Source organism: Camelina sativa, chromosome 6, assembly GCF_030686135.1.
Source record: "Camelina sativa cultivar CO46 ecotype springtype chromosome 6, ASM3068613v1".
NCBI lineage: Eukaryota > Viridiplantae > Streptophyta > Magnoliopsida > Brassicales > Brassicaceae > Camelina > Camelina sativa.
Window position 1 is genome coordinate 9,397,264 of NC_141885.1, and position 24,898 is coordinate 9,422,161.

Consider the following 24,898-nt stretch of genomic DNA (forward strand, 5'->3'; position numbering starts at 1 on the left):
ACAGTAACAAAGCTGTTCACTGCTTCGAATCAATGTTTTCTCGGTTTTAGCCTGTTTCGGGACAAAATGGGTAAACGTCGTGTTTAAACACTCCAAATTCAACCCGAACTCTTATAATTAGTCAAATGCATTGGATTGTTACATATTTTAACCCTAGAAACAGTAACATAGCTGTTTACTGCTTCAAATCAATGTTTTCTCTCGTTTTTAGCATGTTTTCTTGGTTTAAGCTTGTTTTGGGATAAAACGGGTTTAAGTGTTGTCTAAACACTACAAATTCATCCCGAGCTCTTACAATTAGTCAAATGCATTGGTAACATAGTTGTTTACTGCTTTGAATAAATGTTTCTCTCGGTTTTAGCCTGTTTTCTCGGTTTAAGCCTGTTTGGGATAAAACAGGCTTAAGTTTTGTCTAAACACTACAAATTTATCCTGAGCTCTTACAATTTGTCAAATGCATTGAATGGTCACACATTCTGACCATAGAAACAGTAACAAAGCTGTTTACTTCTTCGAATCAATGTTTTCTCGGATTTAGCCTGTTTCGGGACAAAATGGGTAAAAGTGGTGTGTAAACACTCCAAATTCAACCCGAACTCTTATAATTAGTCAAATGCATTGGATTGTTACATATATTGACCCTAGAAAGAGTAACATAGCTGTTTACTGCTTCAAATCAATGTTTTCTATTGGTTTTAGCATGTTTTCTTGGTTTAAGCTTGTTTTGGGATAAAATGGGCTTAAGTGTTGTCTAAACACTCCAAATTCATCCGGAACTGTTACAATTAGTCAAATGCATTGGATTGTCACACATTTTGACCCTAGAAACAGTAACAAAGCTGTTCACTGCTTCGAATCAATGTTTTCTCGGTTTTAGCCTGTTTCGGGACAAAATGGGTAAACGTCGTGTTTAAACACTCCAAATTCAACCCGAACTCTTATAATTAGTCAAATGCATTGGATTGTTACATATTTTAACCCTAGAAACAGTAACATAGCTGTTTACTGCTTCAAATCAATGTTTTCTCTCTTTTTTAGCATGTTTTCTTGGTTTAAGCTTGTTTTGGGATAAAACGGGTTTAAGTGTTGTCTAAACACTACAAATTCATCCCGAGCTCTTACAATTAGTCAAAAGCATTGGTAACATAGTTGTTTACTGCTTCGAATAAATGTTTCTCTCGGTTTTAGCCTGTTTTCTCGGTTTAAGCCTGTTTGGGATAAAACAGGCTTAAGATTTGTCTAAACACTACAAATTTATCCTGAGCTCTTACAATTAGTCAAATGCATTGAATGGTCACACATTCTGACCATAGAAACAGTAACAAAGCTGTTTACTTCTTCAAATCAATGTTTTCTCGGATTTAGCCTGTTTCGGGACAAAATGGGTAAAAGTGGTGTCTAAACACTCCAAATTCAACCCGAACTCTTATAATTAGTCAAATGCATTGGATTGTTACATATTTTGACCCTAGAAAGAGTAATATAGCTGTTTACTGTTTCGAATTAATGTTTTCTCTCGATTTTAGCCTGTTTTCTCGGTTTAAGCGTGTTTTGGGATAAAACGGGTTTAAGTGTTGTCTAAACACTCCAAATTTATCCGGAACTCTTACAATTAGTCAAATTCATTGGATTGTCACACATATTGACCCTAGAAACAGTAACAAAGCTGTTCACTCCTTTGAATCAGTGTATTTTCGGTTTTAGCCTGTTTCGGGACAAAATGGGTAAAAGTGGTGTTTAAACACTCCAAATTCAACCCGAACTCTTATAATTAGTCAAATGCATTGGATTTTTACATATATTGACCCTAGAAAGAGTAACATAGCTGTTTACTGCTTCAAATCAATGTTTTCTATCGGTTTTAGCATGTTTTCTTGGTTTAAGCTTGTTTTGGGATAAAATGGGCTTAAGTGTTGTCTAAACACTCCAAATTCATCCGGAACTGTTACAATTAGTCAAATGCATTGGATTGTCACACATTTTGACCCTAGAAACAGTAACAAAGCTGTTCACTGCTTCGAATCAATGTTTTCTCGGTTTTAGCCTGTTTCGGGACAAAATGGGTAAACGTCGTGTTTAAACACTCCAAATTCAACCCGAACTCTTATAATTAGTCAAATGCATTGGATTGTTACATATTTTAACCCTAGAAACAGTAACATAGCTGTTTCCTGCTTCAAATCAATGTTTTCTCTCGTTTTTAGCATGTTTTCTTGGTTTAAGCTTGTTTTGGGATAAAACGGGTTTAAGTGTTGTCTAAACACTACAAATTCATCCCGAGCTCTTACAATTAGTCAAATGCATTGGTAACATAGTTGTTTACTGCTTTGAATAAATGTTTCTCTCGGTTTTAGCCTGTTTTCTCGGTTTAAGCCTGTTTGGGATAAAACAGGCTTAAGTTTTGTCTAAACACTACAAATTTATCCTGAGCTCTTACAATTTGTCAAATGCATTAAATGGTCACACATTCTGACCATAGAAACAGTAACAAAGCTGTTTACTTCTTCGAATCAATGTTTTCTCGGATTTAGCCTGTTTCGGGACAAAATGGGTAAAAGTGGTGTCTAAACACTCCAAATTCAACCCGAACTCTTATAATTAGTCAAATGCATTGGATTGTTACATATATTGACCCTAGAAAGAGTAACATAGCTGTTTACTGCTTCAAATCAATGTTTTCTATCGGTTTTAGCATGTTTTCTTGGTTTAAGCTTGTTTTGGGATAAAATGGGCTTAAGTGTTGTCTAAACACTCCAAATTCATCCGGAACTGTTACAATTAGTCAAATGCATTGGATTGTCACACATTTTGACCCTAGAAACAGTAACAAAGCTGTTCACTGCTTCGAATCAATGTTTTCTCGGTTTTAGCCTGTTTCGGGACAAAATGGGTAAACGTCGTGTTTAAACACTCCAAATTCAACCCGAACTCTTATAATTAGTCAAATGCATTGGATTGTTACATATTTTAACCCTAGAAACAGTAACATAGCTGTTTACTGCTTCAAATCAATGTTTTCTCTCTTTTTTAGCATGTTTTCTTGGTTTAAGCTTGTTTTGGGATAAAACGGGTTTAAGTGTTGTCTAAACACTACAAATTCATCCCGAGCTGTTACAATTAGTCAAAAGCATTGGTAACATAGTTGTTTACTGCTTCGAATAAATGTTTCTCTCGGTTTTAGCCTGTTTTCTCGGTTTAAGCCTGTTTGGGATAAAACAGGCTTAAGATTTGTCTAAACACTACAAATTTATCCTGAGCTCTTACAATTAGTCAAATGCATTGAATGGTCACACATTCTGACCATAGAAACAGTAACAAAGCTGTTTACTTCTTCAAATCAATGTTTTCTCGGATTTAGCCTGTTTCGGGACAAAATGGGTAAAAGTGGTGTCTAAACACTCCAAATTCAACCCGAACTCTTATAATTAGTCAAATGCATTGGATTGTTACATATTTTGACCCTAGAAAGAGTAATATAGCTGTTTACTGTTTCGAATTAATGTTTTCTCTCGATTTTAGCCTGTTTTCTCGGTTTAAGCGTGTTTTGGGATAAAACGGGTTTAAGTGTTGTCTAAACACTCCAAATTTATCCGGAACTCTTACAATTAGTCAAATTCATTGGATTGTCACACATATTGACCCTAGAAACAGTAACAAAGCTGTTCACTCCTTTGAATCAGTGTATTTTCGGTTTTAGCCTGTTTCGGGACAAAATGGGTAAAAGTGGTGTTTAAACACTCCAAATTCAACCCGAACTCTTATAATTAGTCAAATGCATTGGATTTTTACATATATTGACCCTAGAAAGAGTAACATAGCTGTTTACTGCTTCAAATCAATGTTTTCTATCGGTTTTAGCATGTTTTCTTGGTTTAAGCTTGTTTTGGGATAAAATGGGCTTAAGTGTTGTCTAAACACTCCAAATTCATCCGGAACTGTTACAATTAGTCAAATGCATTGGATTGTCACACATTTTGACCCTAGAAACAGTAACAAAGCTGTTCACTGCTTCGAATCAATGTTTTCTCGGTTTTAGCCTGTTTCGGGACAAAATGGGTAAACGTCGTGTTTAAACACTCCAAATTCAACCCGAACTCTTATAATTAGTCAAATGCATTGGATTGTTACATATTTTAACCCTAGAAACAGTAACATAGCTGTTTCCTGCTTCAAATCAATGTTTTCTCTCGTTTTTAGCATGTTTTCTTGGTTTAAGCTTGTTTTGGGATAAAACGGGTTTAAGTGTTGTCTAAACACTACAAATTCATCCCGAGCTCTTACAATTAGTCAAATGCATTGGTAACATAGTTGTTTACTGCTTTGAATAAATGTTTCTCTCGGTTTTAGCCTGTTTTCTCGGTTTAAGCCTGTTTGGGATAAAACAGGCTTAAGTTTTGTCTAAACACTACAAATTTATCCTGAGCTCTTACAATTTGTCAAATGCATTAAATGGTCACACATTCTGACCATAGAAACAGTAACAAAGCTGTTTACTTCTTCGAATCAATGTTTTCTCGGATTTAGCCTGTTTCGGGACAAAATGGGTAAAAGTGGTGTCTAAACACTCCAAATTCAACCCGAACTCTTATAATTAGTCAAATGCATTGGATTTTTACATATATTGACCCTAGAAAGAGTAACATAGCTGTTTACTGCTTCAAATCAATGTTTTCTATCGGTTTTAGCATGTTTTCTTGGTTTAAGCTTGTTTTGGGATAAAATGGGCTTAAGTGTTGTCTAAACACTCCAAATTCATCCGGAACTGTTACAATTAGTCAAATGCATTGGATTGTCACACATTTTGACCCTAGAAACAGTAACAAAGCTGTTCACTGCTTCGAATCAATGTTTTCTCGGTTTTAGCCTGTTTCGGGACAAAATGGGTAAACGTCGTGTTTAAACACTCCAAATTCAACCCGAACTCTTATAATTAGTCAAATGCATTGGATTGTTACATATTTTAACCCTAGAAACAGTAACATAGCTGTTTACTGCTTCAAATCAATGTTTTCTCTCTTTTTTAGCATGTTTTCTTGGTTTAAGCTTGTTTTGGGATAAAACGGGTTTAAGTGTTGTCTAAACACTACAAATTCATCCCGAGCTGTTACAATTAGTCAAAAGCATTGGTAACATAGTTGTTTACTGCTTCGAATAAATGTTTCTCTCGGTTTTAGCCTGTTTTCTCGGTTTAAGCCTGTTTGGGATAAAACAGGCTTAAGATTTGTCTAAACACTACAAATTTATCCTGAGCTCTTACAATTAGTCAAATGCATTGAATGGTCACACATTCTGACCATAGAAACAGTAACAAAGCTGTTTACTTCTTCAAATCAATGTTTTCTCGGATTTAGCCTGTTTCGGGACAAAATGGGTAAAAGTGGTGTCTAAACACTCCAAATTCAACCCGAACTCTTATAATTAGTCAAATGCATTGGATTGTTACATATTTTGACCCTAGAAAGAGTAATATAGCTGTTTACTGTTTCGAATTAATGTTTTCTCTCGATTTTAGCCTGTTTTCTCGGTTTAAGCGTGTTTTGGGATAAAACGGGTTTAAGTGTTGTCTAAACACTCCAAATTTATCCGGAACTCTTACAATTAGTCAAATTCATTGGATTGTCACACATATTGACCCTAGAAACAGTAACAAAGCTGTTCACTCCTTTGAATCAGTGTATTTTCGGTTTTAGCCTGTTTCGGGACAAAATGGGTAAAAGTGGTGTTTAAACACTCCAAATTCAACCCGAACTCTTATAATTAGTCAAATGCATTGGATTTTTACATATATTGACCCTAGAAAGAGTAACATAGCTGTTTACTGCTTCAAATCAATGTTTTCTATCGGTTTTAGCATGTTTTCTTGGTTTAAGCTTGTTTTGGGATAAAATGGGCTTAAGTGTTGTCTAAACACTCCAAATTCATCCGGAACTGTTACAATTAGTCAAATGCATTGGATTGTCACACATTTTGACCCTAGAAACAGTAACAAAGCTGTTCACTGCTTCGAATCAATGTTTTCTCGGTTTTAGCCTGTTTCGGGACAAAATGGGTAAACGTCGTGTTTAAACACTCCAAATTCAACCCGAACTCTTATAATTAGTCAAATGCATTGGATTGTTACATATTTTAACCCTAGAAACAGTAACATAGCTGTTTACTGCTTCAAATCAATGTTTTCTCTCGTTTTTAGCATGTTTTCTTGGTTTAAGCTTGTTTTGGGATAAAACGGGTTTAAGTGTTGTCTAAACACTACAAATTTATCCCGAGCTCTTACAATTAGTCAAAAGCATTGGTAACATAGTTGTTTACTGCTTCGAATAAATATTTCTCTCGGTTTTAGCCTGTTTTCTCGGTTTAAGCCTGTTTGGGATAAAACAGGCTTAAGTTTTGTCTAAACACTACAAATTTATCCTGAGCTCTTACAATTTGTCAAATGCATTAAATGGTCACACATTCTGACCATAGAAACAGTAACAAAGCTGTTTACTTCTTCGAATCAATGTTTTCTCGGATTTAGCCTATTTCGGGACAAAATGGGTAAAAGTGGTGTCTAAACACTCCAAATTCAACCCGAACTCTTATAATTAGTCAAATGCATTGGATTGTTACATATATTGACCCTAGAAAGAGTAACATAGCTGTTTACTGCTTCAAATCAATGTTTTCTATCGGTTTTAGCATGTTTTCTTGGTTTAAGCTTGTTTTGGGATAAAATGGGCTTAAGTGTTGTCTAAACACTCCAAATTCATCCGGAACTGTTACAATTAGTCAAATGCATTGGATTGTCACACATTTTGACCCTAGAAACAGTAACAAAGCTGTTCACTGCTTCGAATCAATGTTTTCTCGGTTTTAGCCTGTTTCGGGACAAAATGGGTAAACGTCGTGTTTAAACACTCCAAATTCAACCCGAACTCTTATAATTAGTCAAATGCATTGGATTGTTACATATTTTAACCCTAGAAACAGTAACATAGCTGTTTACTGCTTCAAATCAATGTTTTCTCTCTTTTTTAGCATGTTTTCTTGGTTTAAGCTTGTTTTGGGATAAAACGGGTTTAAGTGTTGTCTAAACACTACAAATTCATCCCCAGCTGTTACAATTAGTCAAAAGCATTGGTAACATAGTTGTTTACTGCTTCGAATAAATGTTTCTCTCGGTTTTAGCCTGTTTTCTCGGTTTAAGCCTGTTTGGGATAAAACAGGCTTAAGATTTGTCTAAACACTACAAATTTATCCTGAGCTCTTACAATTAGTCAAATGCATTGAATGGTCACACATTCTGACCATAGAAACAGTAACAAAGCTGTTTACTTCTTCGAATCAATGTTTTCTCGGATTTAGCCTGTTTCGGGACAAAATGGGTAAAAGTGGTGTCTAAACACTCCAAATTCAACCCGAACTCTTATAATTAGTCAAATGCATTGGATTGTTACATATATTGACCCTAGAAAGAGTAACATAGCTGTTTACTGCTTCAAATCAATGTTTTCTATCGGTTTTAGCATGTTTTCTTGGTTTAAGCTTGTTTTGGGATAAAATGGGCTTAAGTGTTGTCTAAACACTCCAAATTCATCCGGAACTGTTACAATTAGTCAAATGCATTGGATTGTCACACATTTTGACCCTAGAAACAGTAACAAAGCTGTTCACTGCTTCGAATCAATGTTTTCTCGGTTTTAGCCTGTTTCGGGACAAAATGGGTAAACGTCGTGTTTAAACACTCCAAATTCAACCCGAACTCTTATAATTAGTCAAATGCATTGGATTGTTACATATTTTAACCCTAGAAACAGTAACATAGCTGTTTACTGCTTCAAATCAATGTTTTCTCTCTTTTTTAGCATGTTTTCTTGGTTTAAGCTTGTTTTGGGATAAAACGGGTTTAAGTGTTGTCTAAACACTACAAATTCATCCCGAGCTGTTACAATTAGTCAAAAGCATTGGTAACATAGTTGTTTACTGCTTCGAATAAATGTTTCTCTCGGTTTTAGCCTGTTTTCTCGGTTTAAGCCTGTTTGGGATAAAACAGGCTTAAGATTTGTCTAAACACTACAAATTTATCCTGAGCTCTTACAATTAGTCAAATGCATTGAATGGTCACACATTCTGACCATAGAAACAGTAACAAAGCTGTTTACTTCTTCAAATCAATGTTTTGTCGGATTTAGCCTGTTTCGGGACAAAATGGGTAAAAGTGGTGTCTAAACACTCCAAATTCAACCCGAACTCTTATAATTAGTCAAATGCATTGGATTGTTACATATTTTGACCCTAGAAAGAGTAATATAGCTGTTTACTGTTTCAAATTAATGTTTTCTCTCGATTTTAGCCTGTTTTCTCGGTTTAAGCGTGTTTTGGGATAAAACGGGTTTAAGTGTTGTCTAAACACTCCAAATTTATCCGGAACTCTTACAATTAGTCAAATTCATTGGATTGTCACACATATTGACCCTAGAAACAGTAACAAAGCTGTTCACTCCTTTGAATCAGTGTATTTTCGGTTTTAGCCTGTTTCGGGACAAAATGGGTAAAAGTGGTGTTTAAACACTCCAAATTCAACCCGAACTCTTATAATTAGTCAAATGCATTGGATTTTTACATATATTGACCCTAGAAAGAGTAACATAGCTGTTTACTGCTTCAAATCAATGTTTTCTATCGGTTTTAGCATGTTTTCTTGGTTTAAGCTTGTTTTGGGATAAAATGGGCTTAAGTGTTGTCTAAACACTCCAAATTCATCCGGAACTGTTACAATTAGTCAAATGCATTGGATTGTCACACATTTTGACCCTAGAAACAGTAACAAAGCTGTTCACTGCTTCGAATCAATGTTTTCTCGGTTTTAGCCTGTTTCGGGACAAAATGGGTAAACGTCGTGTTTAAACACTCCAAATTCAACCCGAACTCTTATAATTAGTCAAATGCATTGGATTGTTACATATTTTAACCCTAGAAACAGTAACATAGCTGTTTACTGCTTCAAATCAATGTTTTCTCTCGTTTTTAGCATGTTTTCTTGGTTTAAGCTTGTTTTGGGATAAAACGGGTTTAAGTGTTGTCTAAACACTACAAATTTATCCCGAGCTCTTACAATTAGTCAAAAGCATTGGTAACATAGTTGTTTACTGCTTCGAATAAATATTTCTCTCGGTTTTAGCCTGTTTTCTCGGTTTAAGCCTGTTTGGGATAAAACAGGCTTAAGTTTTGTCTAAACACTAGAAATTTATCCTGAGCTCTTACAATTAGTCAAATGCATTGAATGGTCACACATTCTGACCATAGAAACAGTAACAAAGCTGTTTACTTCTTCGAATCAATGTTTTCTCGGATTTAGCCTGTTTCGGGACAAAATGGGTAAAAGTGGTGTCTAAACACTCCAAATTCAACCCGAACTCTTATAATTAGTCAAATGCATTGGATTGTTATATATTTTGACCCTAGAAAGAGTAATATAGCTGTTTACTGCTTCGAATCAATGTTTTCTCTCGATTTTAGCCTGTTTTCTCGGTTTAAGCGTGTTTTGGGATAAAACGGGTTTAAGTGTTGTCTAAACACTCCAAATTTATCTGGAACTCTTACAATTAGTCAAATTCATTGGATTGTCACACATATTGACCCTAGAAACAGTAACAAAGCTGTTCACTCCTTTGAATCAGTGTATTTTCGGTTTTAGCCTGTTTCGGGACAAAATGGGTAAAAGTGGTGTTTAAACACTCCAAATTCAACCCGAACTCTTATAATTAGTCAAATGCATTGGATTGTTACATATATTGACCCTAGAAAGAGTAACATAGCTGTTTACTGCTTCAAATCAATGTTTTCTATCGGTTTTAGCATGTTTTCTTGGTTTAAGCTTGTTTTGAGATAAAATGGGCTTAAGTGTTGTCTAAACACTCCAAATTCATCCGGAACTGTTACAATTAGTCAAATGCATTGGATTGTCACACATTTTGACCCTAGAAACAGTAACAAAGCTGTTCATTGCTTCGAATCAATGTTTTCTCGGTTTTAGCCTGTTTCGGGACAAAATGGGTAAACGTCGTGTTTAAACACTCCAAATTCAACCCGAACTCTTATAATTAGTCAAATGCATTGGATTGTTACATATTTTGACCCTAGAAAGAGTAACATAGCTGTTTACTGCTTCAAATCAATGTTTTCTCTCGGTTTTAGCATGTTTTCTTGGTTTAAGCTTGTTTTGGGATAAAACGGGTTTAAGTGTTGTCTAAACACTACAAATTCATCCCGAGCTCTTACAACTAGTCAAATTCATTGGTAACATTGCTGTTTACTGCTTCGAATCAATGTTTCTCTCGGTTTTAGCCTGTTTTCTCGGTTTAAGCCTGTTTGGGATAAAACGAGCTTAATTTTTGTCTAAACACTACAAATTCATCCTGACCTCTTACAATTAGTCAAATGCATTGAATGGTCACACATTCTGACCATAGAAACAGTAACAAAGCTGTTTACTTCTTCGAATCAATGTTTACTCGAATTTAGCCTGTTTCAGGACAAAATGGGTAAAAGTGGTGTCTAAACACTCCAAATTCAACCCGAACTCATATAATTAGGCAAATGCATTGGATTGTTACATATTTTGACCCTAGAAAGAGTAAAATAGCTGCTTACTGCTTCGAATCCATGTTTCTCTCGGTTTTAGCCTGTTTTCTCGATTTAAGCCTGTTTAGGATAAAACGGTTTAAGTGTTGTCTAAACACTCCAAATTTTTCTGGAACTCTTACAATTAGTAAAATTCATTGGATTGTCACACATTTTGACCCTATAAGCAGTAAAAAGTTGTTCACTCCTTCGAATCAGTGTTTTGCTCGGTTTTAGCCTGTTTCGGGACAAAATGGGTAAAAGTGGTGTTTAAACACTCCAAATTCAACCCGAACTCTTATATTTAGTCGAATGCATTGGATTGTTACATATTTTGACCCTAGAAAGAGTAATATAGCTGTTTACTGCTTCGAATCAATGTTTTCTCTCGGTTTTAGCCTGTTTTCTCGGTTTAAGCGTGTTTTGGGATAAAACGGGTTTAAGTGATGTCTAAACACTCCAAATTCATCCGAAACTCTTAAAATTAGTCAAATTCATTGGATTGTCACACATTTTGACCCTAGAAACAGTAAAAAGCTGTTCACTCCTTTGAATCAGTGTTTTTTCGGTTTTAGCCTGTTTCGGGACAAAATGGGTAAAAGTGGTGTTTAAACACTCCAAATTCAACTCGAACTCTTATAATTAGTCAAATGCATTGGATTGTTACATATTTTGACCCTAAAAAGAGTAATACAGCTGTTTACTGCTTCGAATCAATGTTTTCTCTCGGTTTTAGCATGTTTTCTTGGTTTAAGCTTGTTTTGGGATAAAACGGGTTTAAGTGTTGTCTAAACACTACAAATTCATCCCGAGCTCTTCCAATTAGTCAAATGCATTGGTAACATAGCTGTTTACTGCTTCGAATCAATGTTTCTCTCGGTTTTAGCCTGTTTTCTCGGTTTAAGCCTGTTTGGGATAAAACGAGCTTAATTTTTGTCTAAACACTACAAATTCATCCTGAGCTCTTATAATTAGTCAAATACATTGAATGGTCAAACATTCTGACCATAGAAACAGTAACAAAGCTGTTTACTTCTTCGAATCAATGTTTTCTCGAATTTAGCCTGTTTCAGGACAAAATGGGTAAAAGTGGTGTCTAAACACTCCAAATTCAACCCGAACTCATATAATTAGGTAAATGCATTGGATTGTTACATATTTTGACCCTAGAAAGAGTAAAATAGCTGTTTACTGCTTCGAATCCATGTTTCTCTCGGTTTTAGCCTGTTTTCTCGATTTAAGCCTGTTTAGGATAAAACGGTTTAAGTGTTGTCTAAACACTCCAAATTTTTCTGGAACTCTTACAATTAGTAAAATTCATTGGATTGTCACACATTTTGACCCTATAAGCAGTAAAAAGCTGTTCACACCTTCGAATCAGTGTTTTTCTCGGTTTTAGCCTGTTTCGGGACAAAATGGGTAAAAGTGGTGTTTAAACACTCCAAATTCAACCCGAACTCTTATATTTAGTCAAATGCATTGGATTGTTACATATATTGACCCTAGAAAGAGTAACATAGCTGTTTACTGCTTCAAATCAATGTTTTCTATCGGTTTTAGCATGTTTTCTTGGTTTAAGCTTGTTTTGGGATAAAATGGGCTTAAGTGTTGTCTAAACACTCCAAATTCATCCGGAACTGTTACAATTAGTCAAATGCATTGGATTGTCACACATTTTGACCCTAGAAACAGTAACAAAGCTGTTCATTGCTTCGAATCAATGTTTTCTCGGTTTTAGCCTGTTTCGGGACAAAATGGGTAAAAGTGGTGTTTAAACACTCCAAATTCAACCCGAACTCTTATATTTAGTCAAATGCATTGGATTGTTACATATTTTAACCCTAGAAACAGTAACATAGCTGTTTACTGCTTCAAATCAATGTTTTCTCTCGTTTTTAGCATGTTTTCTTGGTTTAAGCTTGTTTTGGGATAAAACGGGTTTAAGTGTTGTCTAAACACTCCAAATTCATCCGGAACTGTTACAATTAGTCAAATGCATTGGATTGTCACACATTTTGACCCTAGAAACAGTAACAAAGCTGTTCACTGCTTCGAATCAATGTTTTCTCGGTTTTAGCCTGTTTTGGGACAAAATGGGTAAACGTCGTGTTTAAACACTCCAAATTCAACCCGAACTCTTATAATTAGTCAAATGCATTGGATTGTTACATATTTTAACCCTAGAAACAGTAACATAGCTGTTTACTGCTTCAAATCAATGTTTTCTCTCGTTTTTAGCATGTTTTCTTGGTTTAAGCTTGTTTTGGGATAAAACGGGTTTAAGTGTTGTCTAAACACTACAAATTCATCCCGAGCTCTTACAATTAGTCAAATGCATTGGTAACATAGTTGTTTACTGCTTTGAATAAATGTTTCTCTCGGTTTTAGCCTGTTTTCTCGGTTTAAGCCTGTTTGGGATAAAACAGGCTTAAGTTTTGTCTAAACACTACAAATTTATCCTGAGCTCTTACAATTTGTCAAATGCATTAAATGGTCACACATTCTGACCATAGAAACAGTAACAAAGCTGTTTACTTCTTCGAATCAATGTTTTCTCGGATTTAGCCTGTTTCGGGACAAAATGGGTAAAAGTGGTGTCTAAACACTCCAAATTCAACCCGAACTCTTATAATTAGTCAAATGCATTGGATTGTTACATATATTGACCCTAGAAAGAGTAACATAGCTGTTTACTGCTTCAAATCAATGTTTTCTATCGGTTTTAGCATGTTTTCTTGGTTTAAGCTTGTTTTGGGATAAAATGGGCTTAAGTGTTGTCTAAACACTCCAAATTCATCCGGAACTGTTACAATTAGTCAAATGCATTGGATTGTCACACATTTTGACCCTAGAAACAGTAACAAAGCTGTTCACTGCTTCGAATCAATGTTTTCTCGGTTTTAGCCTGTTTCGGGACAAAATGGGTAAACGTCGTGTTTAAACACTCCAAATTCAACCCGAACTCTTATAATTAGTCAAATGCATTGGATTGTTACATATTTTAACCCTAGAAACAGTAACATAGCTGTTTACTGCTTCAAATCAATGTTTTCTCTCTTTTTTAGCATGTTTTCTTGGTTTAAGCTTGTTTTGGGATAAAACGGGTTTAAGTGTTGTCTAATGTTGGGATTTATGAGACAAAGCTCACAAGAGAGGGTAGACAAACACTTGGTGAATGAATCCCCCTTTACCCACAACAAACTAACTCATTCTCAAGGGGGAGGAGAGAACATCAACTTGTGATGAACTCCCCATAAACAAGCTAGATAGAACCCAAATACTAGAGAGTAAGCGGATCCTAACTAGGAGAAGCACTAGTTTGAGACTTATCCTCTTCTAGTATCACAACACTTAGAGTTTGTGTACTTAGGAGAAGGAGGATTAAGAATCAGTAATCTAGGCTAAGTAAAGCAGTAAATAAGAAGAGTTTAGGTGGATTTGAGAAGAGAATAGGCTGCCTTAAGGGCAGCCCCTAACCGCTAATCCTAAACTCTCTACATTGTTAATATGAAACAAGAACACAAGTATAGAGAGGAAATCGGTTTCTCTTCTATTAGATTGTTGTATTGTGTTACATATGAGGTGAAATACAAAGCTTAATATAGGAGAATACAAGGTCATATGACCGTTAGAGAGAAGAAGAGAGTGATGAAAGTGACATTCTCGATTTGGTGTTGGTGAGAGTGACCTTTCCTTCCTTCACCAACCAAGGGCACATGTGATCTTCCCATAAGCCTCTCTCTCTTGTAGGGCCTCGCTTTCCTCCTCTCAAACTCGGCCTCTCTATCTACTGGACCGAGCGCAGGCCTAAGGGCCGAGACCGTACGGACGGGCCTTCTCTTCATCGTACGGACGGGCCTGTACGGACGGGCCTGTACGGACGGGCCTGTACGGACGGGCCTGTACGGACGGGCCTTCTCTTCAATGTGTTCACGGCCTAACTGGCCGCTCACCGGACATGGGTCCGTTCACGGACACGGTACATGGTACCGGACACGGTACATGGTCGCTCACGGACACGGACATGGCCTTACCGGCCTTTACATGGCCTTTCCGGCCTTTCTTCTCTTCTTCCAAGGCTCGGCCTTACCGGCCTCTCCTCTCTCCTCCTTGGTACATTCTAATACTCCCCCGCACGCTTGATCTGCAGGGCACCATGGGGACCAAAGATCAAGGGTGGACTAGTGTCATCTACCTCATTAAAAACCTCAACAAAGAAAACCTCTTGGGATAAAACTTTGTTAAGGGAAAAAGAGTATAGACTCCACTATCCATGATGTCCCTTGACCTTGGTTTGCAAAGAACTAGCTCCCTTCTCTTCATGATTTGAACCGCTCCTACTCCTTAGCCCACCTTGCCTTTAGCACATTCCTTATGATCTCCATCCTTGCGCCTTTAGAGTTTCTTTGAGGCTCTCATAGTCTCCTTTACCCCTTAAACAAGTGATAAAGAAGAAAAGAATAAGTGTTTGCTATGAGGAATATCAAAGAAAATTTCTAAAAGTGTGACAATTTAAGAGAACATATTAAAGAGTAAAGACTAGTAATGAAGCTAAGGTAATGAATTTATGAATTAAAATAGAGAAGAGTTTAGAGCACAGCCTTTATGGTGTTTTGATGGATAGGAGGGAGAGAGTTGATCACTGTTGCGGTTTGGAATTCCTCCTTGAGACCGCTCCTCTAACCATGGTTTTAAACCCGGTCAGTTTTATTTGTCAGACTGACACATGCCCACTGAATCGGACATAACTTTCGAACGGCTGCTCGGATTGGTATGATTCCACTTCCACTGGCAAGATGACTCTGTGGTCTCGAACTTTAATGAATAACGCGGAAGCCGAATCGCAGTGGAAGGGTTTCGTCCGAGTCGATCTTTGAGACGCTTCGGCTGAGCTTTAAGTAAAGACTTTTGCTTGTGGCCGAGCAGAATCTGTGAGGTACGGTCTGAAGTCACTTGATCTCCCCCGTAACCTTTACTTGATGATGGGCTGAAACCTCATCACCTCAGTTGAAGCCTTGTGCATCACCGTTCTTGTGCACATCCAATCAACAGTTGAAACCTTGTGCATCACCTTTCCTAAAGACCATTGTGCACATCCGATCAACAACTTGGCACTAACACACATGCTCTTGGACTGATTCATCACCTTCCACCAGCTTAACAAAGACTTGGTGGCCCTTGGTTCTAACTCCAGGCATTGTGCTGCGCTCTTACATGGCTATCTTGTAGCCTTCAACCTCGCCACTTCTTCTCCTTGAGATAGTGAGCGAGCTCCACACAATCTTCAATGCTGAAACTGAAACCAAAAATCAATGGAACAGATTCTAAACAAGAGATTGTTAGAGATTAGAGTATAGAGAATATTACTGAAATTAAATAGAGAATTTAGAGAATTAATAAGAGTATATATGGAGAATAGAAAGTGAGAGTATAAGGGAGAGTATTGGCGGTAGTATAAGATGAATGGAGAGTAGAATAGAGAATCTGCTCAAGAGTTCTTATGGACAGAGTTTAACTCTGTTTTCTTGAGTTGAAAGAAGCTTTGACAGCCAAGAACATCCAAGAAGACAATCTCTTTTGGTGCTTTAATGGCTGAAACACAATGGACCTTATGGAAAATTAGTTTCTCCAAAGGTTTAACAACAAAACTCCTTGTAGAATCACTTAAACAAAGTGTTCTCCAAGATCTTAAGGCTTTAGATCCACGAAAATAACATATAGAAGATGTTTTTCGTGGTCCCAAGCAAAGAAGAAACAACAAAAGCCTTTGGAACAACCTATTGTCCAACGGTTAAAAGAATGCATCTTTGAACAGCTTTAGTCTAGTTGACCAAGCGGACATGAGATGCGAAAATTAAGATCTCTCTCTTCTTCAAGCTTGAATCTGGACACACCATAGGGCCAGAAACAAAGCTTTCTCAACATTGAGAAGAAGAAGTAGCGATTTAGTAATTAAGCCTTTAAAGGAAATTTAACAAAAGCAAAATTAAACCTTTAGAGGAAAATTAACTAAATCCTAAGAGAGCTAAATCCTAAGAATTTCGTGGCTCATACAAGCACACAAGAACCGTGAATCCTCACCATGAACAACACAATTTGCTCAATGGTTCATCACTTCCCACACATCCCAAAATAAACAAAGCTATTACCAAATCGGTAAAGCTTAAGGATGGGGCTTGTAAAATCGATTTCTTTCCACACACTTGGTCTACAAATTCTAACAAGACAAGGGACCAAGCTTACTCAACAATGAGCTGCTAGAGAATCGATTTAATCAACAAAAGCAAAATTAAAGCTTTAAAGAAACTAAGCTAAGCGATTTAACACCTAAGCAAAGTCTAAAACTTTAACTAAGCTAACTCCTAAGAAAAACGACTTTGAGAATGAGTTTAAATCACCAAGAACAGAACCTTGCTCTGATACCATGTTGGGATTTATGAGACAAAGCTCACAAGAGAGGGTAGACAAACACTTGGTGAATGAATCCCCCTTTACCCACAACAAACTAACTCATTCTCAAGGGGGAGGAGAGAACATCAACTTGTGATGAACTCCCCATAAACAAGCTAGATAGAACCCAAATACTAGAGAGTAAGCGGATCCTAACTAGGAGAAGCACTAGTTTGAGACTTATCCTCTTCTAGTATCACAACACTTAGAGTTTGTGTACTTAGGAGAAGGAGGATTAAGAATCAGTAATCTAGGCTAAGTAAAGCAGTAAATAAGAAGAGTTTAGGTGGATTTGAGAAGAGAATAGGCTGCCTTAAGGGCAGCCCCTAACCGCTAATCCTAAACTCTCTACATTGTTAATATGAAACAAGAACACAAGTATAGAGAGGAAATCGGTTTCTCTTCTATTAGATTGTTGTATTGTGTTACATATGAGGTGAAATACAAAGCTTAATATAGGAGAATACAAGGTCATATGACCGTTAGAGAGAAGAAGAGAGTGATGAAAGTGACATTCTCGATTTGGTGTTGGTGAGAGTGACCTTTCCTTCCTTCACCAACCAAGGGCACATGTGATCTTCCCATAAGCCTCTCTCTCTTGTAGGGCCTCGCTTTCCTCCTCTCAAACTCGGCCTCTCTATCTACTGGACCGAGCGCAGGCCTAAGGGCCGAGACCGTACGGACGGGCCTTCTCTTCATCGTACGGACGGGCCTGTACGGACGGGCCTGTACGGACGGGCCTGTACGGACGGGCCTGTACGGACGGGCCTTCTCTTCAATGTGTTCACGGCCTAACTGGCCGCTCACCGGACATGGGTCCGTTCACGGACACGGTACATGGTACCGGACACGGTACATGGTCGCTCACGGACACGGACATGGCCTTACCGGCCTTTACATGGCCTTTCCGGCCTTTCTTCTCTTCTTCCAAGGCTCGGCCTTACCGGCCTCTCCTCTCTCCTCCTTGGTACATTCTAATATCTAAACACTACAAATTCATCCCGAGCTGTTACAATTAGTCAAAAGCATTGGTAACATAGTTGTTTACTGCTTCGAATAAATGTTTCTCTCGGTTTTAGCCTGTTTTCTCGGTTTAAGCCTGTTTGGGATAAAACAGGCTTAAGATTTGTCTAAACACTACAAATTTATCCTGAGCTCTTACAATTAGTCAAATGCATTGAATGGTCACACATTCTGACCATAGAAACAGTAACAAAGCTGTTTACTTCTTCAAATCAATGTTTTCTCGGATTTAGCCTGTTTCGGGACAAAATGGGTAAAAGTGGTGTCTAAATACTCCAAATTCAACCCGAACTCTTATAATTAGTCAAATGCATTGGATTGTTACATATTTTGACCCTAGAAAGAGTAATATAGCTGTTTACTGTTTCGAATTAATGTTTTCTCTCGATTTTAGCCTGTTTTCTCGGTTTAAGCTTGTTTTGGGATAAAACGGGTTTAAGTGTTGTCTAAACACTCCAAATTTATCCGGAACTCTTACAATTAGTCAAATTCATTGGATTGTCACACATATTGACCCTAGAAACAGTAACAAAGCTGTTCACTCCTTTGAATCAGTGTATTTTCGGTTTTAGCCTGTTTCGGGACAAAATGGGTAAAAGTGGTGTTTAAACACTCCAAATTCAACCCGAACTCTTATAATTAGTCAAATGCATTGGATTTTTACATATATTGACCCTAGAAAGAGTAACATAGCTGTTTACTGCTTCAAATCAATGTTTTCTATCGGTTTTAGCATGTTTTCTTGGTTTAAGCTTGTTTTGGGATAAAATGGGCTTAAGTGTTGTCTAAACACTCCAAATTCATCCGGAACTGTTACAATTAGTCAAATGCATTGGTAACATAGTTGTTTACTGCTTCGAATAAATGTTTCTCTCGGTTTTAGCCTGTTTTCTCGGTTTAAGCCTGTTTGGGATAAAACAGGCTTAAGATTTGTCTAAACACTACAAATTTATCCTGAGCTCTTACAATTAGTCAAATGCATTGAATGGTCACACATTCTGACCATAGAAACAGTAACAAAGCTGTTTACTTCTTCAAATCAATGTTTTCTCGGATTTAGCCTGTTTCGGGACAAAATGGGTAAAAGTGGTGTCTAAATACTCCAAATTCAACCCGAACTCTTATAATTAGTCAAATGCATTGGATTGTTACATATTTTGACCCTAGAAAGAGTAATATAGCTGTTTACTGTTTCGAATTAATGTTTTCTCTCGATTTTAGCCTGTTTTCTCGGTTTAAGCGTGTTTTGGGATAAAACGGGTTTAAGTGTTGTCTAAACACTCCAAATTTATCCGGAACTCTTACAATTAGTCAAATTCATTGGATTGTCACACATATTGACCCTAGAAACAGTAACAAAGCTGTTCACTCCTTTGAATCAGTGTATTTTCGGTTTTAGCCTGTTTCGGGACAAAATGGGTAAAAGTGGTGTTTAAATGTAAGTTTGAGAGTAGAGTAATCAAGAGATTATGGAAGAGAGTATGAAAGAGAGTGAAATCGTGTAAAGAGTGAGGAGAGTGAACGATTGAGAGAGAGTGTTGGAGAAAGAGAATAAACTCTTTTCTTGCTTCTATTAGTATGATGCTTACAAACTATTTAAAGACATATACAAATAGGATATTCTCTTAGGATCCTATGCACACTAATATGAGGAGAAAGCGACATCTCCTTATTCTAACATGTGATCTCCTCTTCTCTCTTGCAACTTGCTCCAACGGCTACAAAGGAAGGATCGAGATGAATGGCGACCGTTGGAGGATCTCTTTGGTGGATTGGGCTCATGAAGACTTCTATTTGAGGATGGCCCGTTGGTTGGTCGTACGGACGTCCGTACGGTCGTACGGACAAGTGTGTGTGCCGGTTCATACTCCCCCTCAAGCTTGACTTGGGGAACTAGTCAAGCTTGAAAACATAGGCACCCACCTCATTAAAAACCTTAGTATAGAAAAACCTCTTGGGAAAACTATACTTAAGGGAAAAAGAGTGTAGGCGCCAAAACAAAGCAAGTCATGGCCGAGTGAGGTTTAGGAGGCCAAGCTTAGGATGGATGTATTCACACACTTGGGGGCTCGCCGCTTTAGTCAGGACGTCTGCAAGTTGTTCTTTGCTTTCGGTATGGCAAGGTAAGACAACTCCAAGCTTGATTTGTTCTCGGACCTTATGGCAATCCACTTCAATGTGCTTGGTCCGCTCATGGAACACTGAATTGGTTGCTATATGAATGGCTGCTTCGTTATCACAGTGCATGGTGATCGGCTTTGTTGATTCTATTCCAAGATCCTTGAGTAACATCTTCAGCCACATTAGCTCCGTCGTTAGCTTCCTCATAGCTCTATACTCGGATTCGGCACTTGAGAGTGAGACGACCTTTTGCTTCTTGCTCTTCCATGTGACCAGGTTCCCTCCAAGGAACGTGCAATAGCCTGTGGTTGAGCGTCGGTCCCCACGATCTCCGGCATAGTCAGCGTCGCAGTAGCCTACCAACTCGGTGCTCTTGTTGCGTCCCATCCATATGCCTTGGCCGGGTGAGCCCTTGATGTACTTGAGGATCCGTGTCAGCATGTTCCAATGGTGCACGGTGGGGTTCTTCATATGCTGGCTTACCTGGTTCACGGCAAAGCAAATGTCAGGCCGTGTGATAGTTAAATAAATGAGCTTACCGACTAGCCGCCGGTAGAGGCTAACGTCCTCGAATGGAGCGGTGTCAAGCTCCCCCTGTCCTCCATCCTTGTAATTCTCTTCTAGGGGCGTTGTTACTGCCTTAGCTCCTAGTTTTCCTGTTTCACTCAATAAGTCTAGTGCATACTTTCTTTGAGATAACAATAACCCTTCATTTGATCTATAAACTTCTATCCCAAGAAAGTATTTCAACTCTCCAAGATCTTTAATATCAAAAACTGATTTCAAGAATGTTTTAGAGTCTTGAATACCTACCGAGTCACTTCCAGTGATGATGATATCATCAACATACACTAGAATGACTACTATACCTTTGGCGCTTGGTAAGGTGAACAAGGTGTGGTCAGCTTCGGATTTGCGAAAGCCTTTGTCAAGAAGTGTGGTGCTAAGCTTGTGATACCAAGCCCTTGGTGACTGCTTCAAGCCATAGATAGCTTTGTTGAGTTTCAAGACCTTTCCCGGACCAATAGTATCCTCCAAACCCGGTGGTGGTCGCATATACACTTCATCCTCCAGTTCTCCTTGCAAGAAGGCGTTCTTCACGTCCATTTGCCAAAGTTCCCAGTCGAGGTTGGTGGCGAGAGAGAGTACAACTCGAACCGTGTGAAGCTTAGCCACCGGAGCAAACGTATCAAGATAGTCCTCCCCATACGTTTGCGTGAAACCTCGTGCGACGAGGCGGGCTTTGTGGCGTTCAATCTCCCCATTGCTCTTATATTTGATTGTGAAGATATACCGAGAGGTGACAGCCTTCTTGCCCTTGGGTAAGTCAGCCTCGTCCCATGTATGATTTTGCACCATGGCCGTATTCTCGGCATCCACTGCATCTCTCCATACTTTGTGCTGCTTAGCCTCATCATAGGTCTTGGGGATCCAATCCTCATCAATATGGCCAAGAAACACTTGATGCTCTATCGGAAAATGAGCCAAGGTGCACACGGCCTGAATCGGATGAGCAACGGCCATGTTGTTGTAGTACACACGGGTGTTCTTCCAATGACTAGGAGGATACTTGATACGTTGGCTGCGCCGAAGAGGAACTATAGCCCCAGCTTCGGAGTTGGCTCGTCCTGGAGTAATGATCTCCTCAAGCTGTTCAGCCGTCCCCTCGGTTGTTTCGGCCGTGTTGTCCGCGAGTGACTCGGGTGCTTCCTCATGCTGCTCAGTATGGTCATCAGCATGTGTAGCAGGCTCAGGCTCAGTAGATGGCTCAGGTTGTTCTGGTGATGCTGGTCTGGCTGACTCAGTAGTGATCCGATCGTTTTCAAGACCTAGTCGCTCAAGGATTACTCGGAGGTTGCGCGTCCGATCAGATGGTGAATCAGAGAGGTTACGGAGCTCATCCCAATTCTTCTCATCGTAAAAGCCTTGTGTCTCCATGAACTTGACATCACGAGATACTAGAACCCTCCTTGTTGTAGGGTCATAGCACTTATACCCCTTTTGTGTGGTAGAGTAGCCAAGAAACATAGCCTTTGTACTCTTTGCATCAAGCTTGTCTCTTAGCTCACCTGGTCGCAACACATAGCACACACAACCAAACACTCGTAAGTGATCAAATGTAGGTTTGTCATTCGTTAATACCTCAAATGGAGACACATCCTTTAGGATCTTTGTTGGTGTGCGGTTAATAAGATAACAAGCGGCTAGCACAGCATCTCCCCAAAACCTCTTTGGAACCCTTGTGTGAAACATCATAGACCTTGCTACTTCCATGAGATGCCTATTCTTTCTCTCAGCCACTCCATTTTGTTGTGGTGTGTAAGGACAGCTAGTTTGATGAAGAATTCCATGTTTGGCTAGATATTGTTTAAAGGCATGGCTTGTGTACTCTCCACCATTATCTGATCTCAAAATTTTAATCTTGGCATGAAAGTGGTTAGTGACATAATTTTGAAAATTAGTAAAGGCCTCAAGGACTCTATCCTTAGAGGGAAGCAAAGTTATCCAAGTATATTTTGATTTTTCATCAATAAAAGTCACAAAATACTTTTGATTATCTCTAGATAAGCAAGGAGATGTCCAAACATCAGAATGAATTAAATCAAAACATTTTTCATAAATAGTAATAGATTTAGGGAAAACAGCCTTGCAATGTTTACCAAGAATACAAGCCTCACACTCATCATTTTGAAAAGAAACATTAGGAAATATTAAGGATAAAGCTCTTGTGTGAGGGTGTCCTAGCCTAGCATGTAAAATAGAATCACTAGGTTTCATAATAACCGAATTAAAACAAGATGCATTAGAAGATAAGTTCAAGTCCTCAAGCACATAGAGGTCATCCTTGGATCCTCCTTGACCAAGAACCTTACTTGTCTCAATATCCTGAAAATGAACATTGTTAGGACCAAATATAGCATAACAATTTAAATCAGTAGTGGCTCTCTTAACTGATAGCAAGTTAGAAGTAAAGTTTGGCATATAAAATGCCTTAGTCTCCTTATCAAATAGTTTCAAGTTTCCTATGCCTTTAACTGGTACTTTCTCACCATTTGCTATTATTACATTACCATTAGCAGGTTTAATATCACTAATTAGCCTAGAATCACTAATCATGTGATGGGATGCACCAGAATCAACTATGAGGGGTTTAATTTTGTTTGAGGCAAGAAACGCCTTACCGGTGGCCTCTTTGATGGCTTTGATGAGCGCATCAAGGTCGGACCGCCTTACCAGCTCGGACGATGCTGCAGCAAGAGCAGTTCCACTGGTCACTTGTTGAGGCTGCTCAGAGATTGACTCCCCCATGGCTACTGCTTGATGAGCTCTCGGTGGTCCTCCGCGGTTTGGTCGTCCACCTCGGATGGTACCTGGCGGTGGTGCTAGATGAGGGTGTAGAATCCAGCAGCGGCTCTTGAAGTGACCAAGCTTCTTACAATGCTCACAAAATGGCGGGTTGTTCTTGTCCTCCGGCTTGTAGTAGCCCTTGTTTGCTGATGCCGTCTCAGCTTTGTTAGCGGTCACAAGTTCTCCCTTGCCGCCAAACAATCCCATGGAGCCATGCTCCTTTTGAATTTGGTTACAGACATCATCAAGGCTAGGGAGCTTGTCCGACCGTAGAATATGCTTGATAAGGTCATTGTAGGAGGGGTTCAAGGTCAAGAGAAGGCCGAACACCTTATCTTGTTCACGCCTCTCATTCAGAATGGCCGGATCTATAGTCGCCGGCCGGAGCATCTCTAGTTCAGCCCAAAGGGACCTAAACTTCCCAAAGTGCTTGGTGAACTCCATGTCTTCTTGGTTGAGGTTGTTGATGGCCCTCTTAATCTCAAAAATTCGGTTTACATTTGTAACATTCCCAAAAACATTCTTGAGAGTGTCCCACAAGTCTTTTGCTGTCTCGCAATAAGAGTAAGCTTCAAGTATAGGTGCATCTAGGGAGTTTTGAATGATAGCTAGGACTCCCTGATCTTCTTGAAACCACTTGTTCTTCTCATCGACAAGATCCTTGCCGTCTTTGGTGGTCTCGCCACTAGGAGCTTCGCTTGTCTCAACATGGGACCAAAGTCCTCGGCCGCATAGGGCTGTCTTTGTGGTTCTAGCCCACAGTAAGTAATTCTCTCCCTTGAGAGTAACTGGAACAATGAGAGTTTTGGTAGTTTCCATGGAAAAGGATGAAGAGACCGTTGGTTAAAGCTATTGTCCAACGGTTAAAGAAAGAAGATTCAAGAACAAGAAATTTCAAGAACAAGAAAGAGAATGCGGAAGGGAGTGATGGAGATTTGAGGCAAGAACAGAATCAAATCTGCTCTGATACCATGTAAGTTTGAGAGTAGAGTAATCAAGAGATTATGGAAGAGAGTATGAAAGAGAGTGAAATCGTGTAAAGAGTGAGGAGAGTGAACGATTGAGAGAGAGTGTTGGAGAAAGAGAATAAACTCTTTTCTTGCTTCTATTAGTATGATGCTTACAAACTATTTAAAGACATATACAAATAGGATATTCTCTTAGGATCCTATGCACACTAATATGAGGAGAAAGCGACATCTCCTTATTCTAACATGTGATCTCCTCTTCTCTCTTGCAACTTGCTCCAACGGCTACAAAGGAAGGATCGAGATGAATGGCGACCGTTGGAGGATCTCTTTGGTGGATTGGGCTCATGAAGACTTCTATTTGAGGATGGCCCGTTGGTTGGTCG